The 9,979-nt window shown below is 40.9% G+C and overlaps 1 non-coding gene across 1 annotated transcript; it reads left to right on the forward strand.

Annotated features, from left to right (window-relative positions):
- The first annotated feature begins 2,165 nt into the window (after positions 1–2,165).
- LOC132537404 (small nucleolar RNA SNORA26) lies at positions 2,166–2,287 on the forward strand. Its single transcript, XR_009548837.1, has one exon. It is a non-coding gene; the product is annotated as a small nucleolar RNA SNORA26 (small nucleolar RNA).
- Positions 2,288–9,979: the final 7,692 nt, after the last annotated feature.

The raw sequence follows: 9,979 nt of genomic DNA on the forward strand, positions 1-9,979 counted from the left end.
GACCTGAAGTGCACAGGACTAGAAAGTACAGCTCAGGGGACAGTCTTGCAGCTCTGGGGACCTGAAGGTGAGAGACTGGGGACACCTTTGGAAGAGTGACAGCAGTCCTCTGCTATTACTCCTGTCCTGCTCCTCTTACCCCAACCTTAGATGCACCCAATACTACACACCTTCACAGGGGCCCTCAGTTCTGCCAGTCTCAGCCTCTCATGTGCGCATGTGACCCAAGACTGAGCCCTTTAATCCAGGACAATATCTGGCAGAAGAGACAGACTGACTTCCTTTGACACCTCTCTCACCCTGAAGACATGGGTTCCCTGTAGAGCTGATGGAAGTTCTTGACTGCAGCAGCTCGCCTGTGGGGTAAATTAGGTTGAAACCCCTTTGGGAGTTCTTGTTTTAGTCTGGAGAACTCTGCCTGCTGGGCTGGGTGTGGGGGAACAATGCTTTCTTTTTAAATATTTATTTATTCCCGGGAGTCAGGCTGTAGCGCAGCGGGTTAAGTGCAGGTGGCGCAAAGCTTAAGGACCGGCATAAGGATCCCGGTTCAAGCCCTGGCTCCCCACCTGCAGGGGAGTCACTTCACAAGTGGTGAAGCAGGTGTGCAGGTGTCTTTCTCTCCCCCTCTCTGTCTTCCCATCCTCTCTCCATTTCTCTCTGTCCTATCCAACAACAACAACAATAATAACTACAACAATAAAAAAACAGCAAAGGCAACAAAAGGGAATAAATAAAATAAATATTAAAAAATATATTTATTTATTCCCTTTTGTTGCTCTTGTTGTTTTATTGTTGTAGTTATTATTGTTGTTACTGATGTCATTGTTGTTGGCTAGGACAGAGAGAAATTGAGAGAGGAGGGGAAGACAGAGAGGGGGAGAGAAAGATACCTGCAGACCTGCTTCACCGCCAGTGAAGTGACTCCCCTGCAGGTGGGGACCCGGGGGCTTGAACCGGGGATCCTTAGCCGGTCCCTGTGCTTTGCGCCACGAGAGAGAGGGAGAAAGAGGGAGAGAGGCCAGAACACTCTGGCATATGGTGGTGCCGTACAATGAACCTGTGGCCTACGAGTCCTCAGGAATAAATGTCTGGTGTTCTGCATCCCCTGCGGCTACAGACAGACTATGACCCACAATGTCAACAACTGCCACCTCTCCAGATTCAAAGGAGGTCTCGAAACTTTACATCAGGCTCAACCTGACGCTGTTGACTGGCTACAGAAGAAGGGCAAACGCTAGAAGAAGCAACAGCAGCTAGCTCTGGTCTGGGTAATGACTCATAAACTACTGAATGTAGTTATCACATTTCTGGAGTCTTGGAAATCTAAGATCAAATACTAGCAGATAATTTATCTGGTGAGAACCTGCTTCCTGATTCATTGACTGTCCTTTTCTCCCTGTGTCCACTGTGTCACAAGGTGAGGGAGTAAGTTCTTTGAGGCCTCTTATAACGATCCCAGTCTCATTCATGAGGACTCCCGAAGGCCCCACCTATAAACATGCTCACATACAGGCTCTGATCAGATTTATTTATTTATTTATTTATTGTCTCTGTCTCTCACCCTATCTCTCCTGATCATATATATTTAAATAGGCTCTTTGTTTTGTTTTGTTTTTGCCTCTAGTCACTGGGGCTTGATGCCAACACTGTGAATCCACTGCTTCTGGTGGCTAATACACTCCCCCCATTTCATTTGATAGGACAGAGAGAAATTGAAAGGGGAGAAGGAGATAGAGAGGGAAAGAAAGATAAGACACCTGCACACCTGCTTCCATTTGTGAAGCATCCCTGCTGCAGGTGGGGAGCTGGGGCTCGAAACTTGGTCCTTGTGCATATCCTTGCGTGCAATACTATGCACTTAACCAGGTGCCCCACCGCCCAGACTCCCAGATTTCTCATCACAAACCCTAGATGCAATAAGTTGAGTGGAATGACATATTCACAGTATTAAAAGATAAGAACCAACAGCCATTGAATACTCTATCCTGCCAAATTATGAAGGATATGAGAAATTAAAATCTTCCAAACATACATAAACTGAAGGAATTCACTACCACAAACCTTGTACCCTTATGTAGACAACTGTGTTATAAGCCATTAGCCCCCCAACAAAATGAGAACAAAAATAGAAAGGCTTTTAAAACATAAAGACTTTGCTCTTTCCTGTGCCCTTTTGAGGTTGATGCAGTTCTTAAAAAGGCTAACACAGAAGGGTAGAATTAGTCTTCATAAAACCCAGAAAAGAGTTTATAAAGTTCCTCTTTGTATCCTGTCTGGAATCACAGTTTAAAAATAATCTTAAGGGGCCAGGTGATGGTGCACCTGGTTGAGCACACATGTTACAATGCTCAAGGACCCTGGTTCGAGCCCCTGGTCCCCACCTGCAGAGGGAAAGCTTTGAAAGTGGTAAAGCAGGGCTGCAGGTGTCTCTCTGTCTCTCTCCCTCTCCATCACCCCCTTCCCTCTTGATTTCTGGCTGTTTCTATCCAATACAAAAATAAAGATAATTAAAAAAATAAAAATAAATATTTAAAAAATAATAATCTTAAGGAGAAAGAAGAAGAGTTGTGGGGAGCAGCATAATGATTCTGCAAAAATTATTCTCATGCCTGAGCTCCTGAGTTCCAGGTTCAGTCCCCAACACCACCATAAGCCAGAGCTGAATATTGCTCTTGACAAAGAAAAAGTGGGGCCGGGTGGTGGCGCACCAGGTTGAGCGCACATGTTACAATGCACAAGGACCTGGATTTCAGCCCCCAGTCCCCACCTGCAGGGGGAAAACTTTGCGAGTGGTGAAGCAGTGCTGCAGGTGTCTCTGTCTCTCTCTCCCTGTGTGTCACCCACTCCCCTCTCAATTTCTGGCTGTCTCTATCCATTAGATAGATAAATAAATAAATAAATAAAGGCAATTAAATTTTTTTTAAAAAGTCTAGGTTAAAAAGAAAGAAAAAGCAACAGTCTGGTGGGGAAATAGGCAGAAGATCTGAACAGTGGATGGAGGTAAATCCACCACTGCTCACTGTGGTACTCTTGAGTGGAAAGGGTAGGACAGCTCAAATGTCAGATGTCGGGGGGGGGGGGACTGGTTGAATAAATCAATGGCTACTGTGGATACATCCACTTTATCACCTTCAAACCCAGGTCCTCTTCTCATTCTGAAGCTCAGTAAAGCATGTCACTATGGAAACCAGTTGCATAAGCCAAAAACTCAGGAACAGTTTGTCTTTGGTTGAGGAGAAGAATCTTGAAGAAGTGATGTGGTAGTATGGCATATGCTGTCCCTTAAACAACCCTAGTCTGGGGAGGGTTGGGTTGTGAGATCCCATACCACCTCCTCTTCTCAAATTAATTCCTGAAAATGGAAACTCTGTTGTGAGGTCAAAGTCACTTTTCCCGACTGCAGGATGGTTTAACCCCACTCACCAGGGATTCTATGGTTGCTGGGATGCCTTAGAGCTCAGTAGGCTTCCCTGATGCCACAGGGGTAGTGTTTAGTTCCCACGTCCCTCTGGATGTCTCTCTAAGGCTTATGCTTGGTTCCTGAGTGGTTCAGAGAGGGCCTTTTAAATCTGCCCTGTGAATCTGAAGTGGTTGCTGATATGGTGTCTGCAGGCAGTGGAGTGCAGCGATTCTGCACAAGCCCTTCTCCTCCCTCTCTGTTCACGCTGGCTGTTCACACACAACTACCAACCTCAGACAATGAAGTTTCGTTACCAGACCTCCTAGATGTTCTCTGATGAAATTTAATGGGTCATTTTGTTGTGATACTTGTTTTCTGGGGGAGAGCCAACTTCTAGTGATGAGGCTGCCATAGCTCCACCCTGGCAGTTAACTATTGTTTTCCCCAGTTCATTTGTTTTAGTCAACTGCATTCTACATGTGAGGAATTGCCCTTCACTTCTTTACTTATTTCTCTTAGAATAATTGCCTTTTGTTCTGTCTGTTTTTTTTCTTTTTTCTTTTTTTTTAAACTTTATTTTTTTTTAATTTAAGTGAAATAGTCACGTTTTGTTTCAAATGATACAACCTCTTCTCTCTTGCTCTCTGCCTCCAGAGTTATCCCTGGGGCTCGATGCCTGCACTATGAATCCACTGCTCCTGGCGGCCATTTTTTCGATTTTGTTGTTGGATAGGACAGAGAGAAATGGAGAGAGGAGGGGAAGATAGAGAGGGGGAGAGAAAGATAGACACCTGCAGACCTGCTCCACCGCTTGTGAAGCGACTCCCCTGCAGGTGGGGAGCTGGCGACTTGAACTGGGATCTTTGGTGCAAATTCTTGCGCTTTGTACTATATGCGCTTAACCCAGTGTGCCACCACCTGCCCCCTCCCTTTAAAATTTTTTTATATTTATTTTCCCTTTTGTTGCCCCTTTTTTTTTATTGTTGTTGTAGTTATTGATGTCATTGTTGTTAGATAGAACAGAGAGAAATGGATAGAGGAGGGGAAGATGGGGAGAGAAAGATAGACACCTGCAGCGTGTGTGTGTGTGTGTGTGTGTGTGTGTGTGTATGTATGTGTATACACAATATATAAGGAGAAGTTACAATCATCATCTAGGTAATTCTACAACGTAATGATTGGCAGACAGTATTTTCCCTGACTTAGTATTTTCTGTGCATTGAGGCAAACAAATAAGGTTATTGAATTATTTTCCTACCTACTTAATGCATTTTTCTAGGAACAGAGGGTCAGGCATCTGGGCCCATTAGTTCTCCTGTGTCCGTGATACTTGATGAGGCCATGTCTCAGATTTTTGTGTCCTGGATCCTTTGCAAAGTCAAGAGGTTTGAGGTATGATCTCTTCATGGAGTTAGGTCAGGCAAGGACCCAAGTTCAAGTCCCTGGTCCCCAAATGCAGGGGGCAAACTTCATGAGTGGTAGAGTAGGGGTGCAGGTATCTCTGTATCTTTCCCTCTCTATCTCCCTCTGCCCTCTCAATTTCTCTCTGTCCCTATCCAATAAATGAGTAAATAAATAAATAAAATATGAGTCAGGTCAGTTACGTTTTGACTATTGGTTCACACAGTTGTCCTGCAAGAGTCATAGATTCATAATGATTTCTTTGATAATTCTCTTTTTTTTTTTTGCGGTGTTTTGTTTTGGTTACAAATATCCACTAGATCACATAGTTGACTACATAGTTATTTGATTTCTAGTTTTTTTAATTATCACTGGTTAAAAGAACCCTCTAGGAGATCTCTCTACTGGCTCTAGTCTCTGTTTCTCCCATGCATTATTTTGTTTCACCCCAAAGATCAATAACATTTTAACAAAACATTGATTCAAAATTATGGGACTGGGCATACCTGGTTGAGCGCATACATTACTATGCACAAGGACTACCCCCCCCCCCCGCCCACACTTCCTGCCTACAAGGGGGACACTTCATGAATGGTGAAGCAGGTGTCTCTATTTCTGTCTCCCTCTCTATTTCCCCCTCCCCTCTTAATTTCTCAAATAAATTAGAAATTTAAAGAAAAAAGGGAAAAAATGGTCACCGGGAGCAGTGGATTTGTAGTGCTGGCACTGAACCCTAGTGATAATCCTGGTGGGGTGGGGGACACTTAAAATCTGGGAAAGTAAAACATTATTTTAAACAAATATTTTTGTAATCAATTAAGTAACAGTTTACGTAATCTAATGCAATATCCAATACCAGCTAGTAATTTAAAACCAGTTTTTTTAAAAAATCAGTTTCGTAAGTACTTGTATTCAGTTCCAAGATAAACTTGTATTCTAGAGTTCTTGTCAAAGTTTTTTCCAGGGAATTCCACTGAGCATAGGGCACTAGGGTTAATGATTTATGTGATACCATCTAAAACCATACATCCAATGTAAAATTAAATAGATTAAAGTTCTAGATATTAGACCAGAAACTCTAAAAGTTATAGAAGAAAATTTCAATGAAACGTGGCAGGACCTTCACATCAAAAGATGTATTTGGAGACTCACACCTCTGGGCATGGGAAATGAAAACAAGAGTAAGTGGGGTTGCATGAAACTAAAAAGCTTCTATACATCAAAAGCAAACTGCATAAGGATAACCAGGCAGCTGAGTAAATAGGAGAAGATATTTGCACGTCACACATCAGAAAAGCGATGAATATCAATCACCTATACAGAATTGGTATAGATCTAAAAATGATTTATGTGAATATTAAGAACTTAAAATGACCATAATTATTATAAAATAACTGGTCAAAAGGTTTGCTTAACTTTAAGGCATACAACTTCAAAATAGCAATCAGAATAACCCATTTTAACATCCAGATATATGTTAAGAGAGTAATTTTTATTTCATGTGACAGTGTTTCACAAAGAGCTTTTTTTTTTTTTTTTTCTTTCCTCAGAGCACTGCTCAGCTCTGGCTTATGGTGATGTGGACATTTGAACCTGGGACCTTGGAGGCTCAGGCATGAGAATCTCTTTGAGATCTCTTATGCTATCTTCTTGCAAGTAGGGACTATGGATTTGAACCCATAGTTCTTGCACATGGCAACATTATGATTAACCAGGAATATCACAACCAAGCCCCACCCATATAGTTTTGAATTTCCCAAATATTCCACATTTTGATGGCTTTCTTTTTTTCACAGTGGGAAATTTTTCAGATCACTTAGGGGACTTTTTAAGATTTCCCAACAACTAGTTGTCTTTAATTATTATAGATTGTATTCTCCCATTTTAGAATTTTTATTTCTGGGAAGTTTTGTTATATTAAAATCTTTAAAACAGTTAATAATGCATTTTTATTACAATTAACTATTTTTTCCTGCCTGACTACATATATTTTCAGTATAGAACAGTTTTTTTTTTTTTTTACATTTTTGCCTTTTTCTGTATTTTCCACAAATACAAAACAAACCCACATGAAGACAGCCACTTACTATATAACAAATAAGCCAAAACCATTCAACAGGGGAGGTGGGGGGAAGAAGGTCTCTTTAACAAATAGTGCTGAGAAAATTAAAACTATACCACCATGCACCAAAATCAGCTCAAAGTGGATCAAAGACCTCAATATTAGATCTGAAACTATAAAATACATAGAAGAAAACATTGGTGAAACACTTTAGGACCTTAGCATCAAAGATGTATTGGCAACTCAACCCCATAAGCATGTGAAATGAAAACAAGATTAAGTAAATGGGACTACATCAAACTAAAAAGTTTCTACATATTGGAAGCAAACTATATAAGGATAAACCAACAACCCAGGAATTGAGAGAAGATATTTGTTCATCACACATCTGACAATTGGTATCAATAAAGAAATCATATAGCTCAACATGGACCAAAAAAAAAAAAAGACAAAGGGCAAAAGATCTGAATAGATGAAATTTTCTAAGGAAGAGATATATGTAGCCTACAGACATAAGAAGAAATACTCCAATTCATTTATCACTACTAGAGAAATACAAACCAAAACTACACTGAGATCTGCCCCACACCTGTGAGAATGGCTCACATCAACAAAACAAGAAAGACAGGTGTCAGCAAGGTTGTAGAGAAAAAGGAATTCTGTTACACTATTGGTGGGCATACAAACTGATAAAACTGCTTTGGAGAACTGCATGGAGTTTTTAAACAAATGAAAATGCAATATACTCTTAGGCATTTATCTAAAAGACTAATTTGAAGGAATATGTGCATCTCTACATTCATAGCTGCATATTCATTATAGACAAAGAGTGGAAGCAGCCAAAATGCCTACCGGTAGATGACTGAATAAAGAAATTATAGGACTTATACTCCATGTAATACTTCTCTGCAATAAAAAGATGATGTTGTGTCTCTGAGGCAAAATGGATGAAACTGGAGGTGGTTACACTTAAAGAAATAAGAAAAGAGATGAAAGACAATTACCAGATGGCTTCACTCATAGGGAATCTAGAGGACTGAAACACGTCAACTTGCAGAAACAAGCAAAAGCAACCAGAAGTAAGCTAATGGTTTCTAAGGCTTTGTGATAACTATAGTGGTTATCGCTGGGAGAATGGGAGCACAGAACTTTGGTGGTGGATTTGGTATGGAAATATGCCCCTTAATCTTACAAATGTGTAAGTCACTATTAATCACAAATTTAAAAAATTGCAAAAAGCTAAAATAGCACAAGATTCAGGAGGAAGATCATGGAAGTTAAAGCATTAGAAAAATGTTGAGGAGGGAGAAAAAAAAGAAAGAAAGCAAGAAAAAGTTGAGAAGGAAGTGTTAATGCCAAGTGCTACAGAGAGACAGAACCAAGTGGCAAGTAAAATCGCTCATTGAAAGTTTAGAAAATGAACATGGAAGTCAGATTGAGGCAAGCTGTGATTGAATGGGGAGTTCAGAGTATGTAGGTAGATGTAGCAAGACTCTAAAACAAACAAAAGACAGGAGGAGGGGACTTCCAGTTAACAAGGGAGCAAATAGTCAGGGTGTTTGTAAGAAAAATAAAGGAGATTAGCTTCTGCACGCACAAGGAAGTATAAGCTGTTTTTCAGCAGAGGACGAACAAGTTCAAGGATGAATATCAGAAGTGATTACACTTAGTGAAATAAGTAAAGAGATGAAAAAAAAAGAAGCAAGCAAACGGTTTGTTTGTAAGACTTGTGAGAACTTAAGTGGCTATCTTTGGGAGGTGGGGATACACAATGTTGGTGGTAGGTGTTATGTGAAACTACACACTGTAATCTTACAGTCTTGCAACAAAATATTAATAACAACATAAAATGTTTTTTTTTTTTTAAAGGATGACTCAGAAATAGTAATAATGTAATTGAGATGGAGCAGTTCCCCACCGGGATGTTAAGAGACTCCCTCTGGGGTCCAGAGCAGGAAGGAATGAAGTTGGAAATGGCTGGCAGCCCTTGGTGTAGCTGCAGAGAGGACATTCCCAGCATCTGCCAGGTGAACAGAGGGACCCAGGGTCATGGTGGTGTCACCAGTGCAGACATGTCTCCTGCAGGTCCTGTGGACAGGGAGAGGCCAGAGGTACAGACACACACACACACACACACACACACACACACACACACACACGCGCGCCCCTTGTTTGGGCTCAGAATGAAGCTGCTGGGGATGTGTGGTGTCTAACCATAAGGAAGCTTCTCTGGTGGGCTGTATGTGGGGTTTAGAGGGAAGTGTCTGGGATAGAGCACAGGACACTTCATATCCACTCCACCCAACACACTCCTTGGGGCCTGAAAGGAGTAAGAAGAGGGTCAAAGTGTGTCAAATACAGGATATTAAATTGTCAGCTTCCCCGCCCCCCATTACTGGGAACTCTAACTGCAGAGAAGTGGCAGGTTTTGAGGGGAAGGTTTCTCTCTGGGATTGATCAGAGGCTTAGTGGAGATTAGTATCAAAATCACTGAGAGAGCCTAGAGAGGTAGCATGATGTTTCTGCAAAAGACTTTCATGCCTGACTCTGAGGTCCCAGATTCAATCTCCAGCACTATAATAAGACAGAGCTGAACAGTTCCCTGGTCTTTCCTTTTTCTCCCTCTGTATCTTTCTCTGTCTCTTATTTGATAAAGTAAAATATTTTTGAAAAGAATATAGACAAAAATATAAACATATCTAACTAAATCCAGTACAAATGTACTATGTGACCTTAAATGCTTTGCTTAATTCTTCCAGAATACAATAAAATAAAATCTAGTTGTGATTGATCATTCAGAAAGTGACTAAATAAATAAATGAAATATTTTAAAATTTATTTTTTATTAGTGATTTATCGGTTTACAAAATTATAACATAATAGGGGTATGATTCCATATGGTTCCTACCACCATAGTTCTGTGTCTCCATGTTCTCCTAAATGAAATATTATTTTGAATGAATCACCCAGAAACTTATCTTAATTCTCCTCACCGCCCCCACACTGGGAAGTTGGCACCTCTTACCTGGCAGGTGGCCCAGGGCATGACCTGAAGTGCACAAGACTATAAAGTCCAGCCCAGGGGACAGTCCTGTAGTTCCAGAGACTGCAGTGAG

The sequence above is a fragment of the Erinaceus europaeus genome, chromosome 2 (genome assembly GCF_950295315.1).
Source record: "Erinaceus europaeus chromosome 2, mEriEur2.1, whole genome shotgun sequence".
Classification (NCBI taxonomy): domain Eukaryota; kingdom Metazoa; phylum Chordata; class Mammalia; order Eulipotyphla; family Erinaceidae; genus Erinaceus; species Erinaceus europaeus.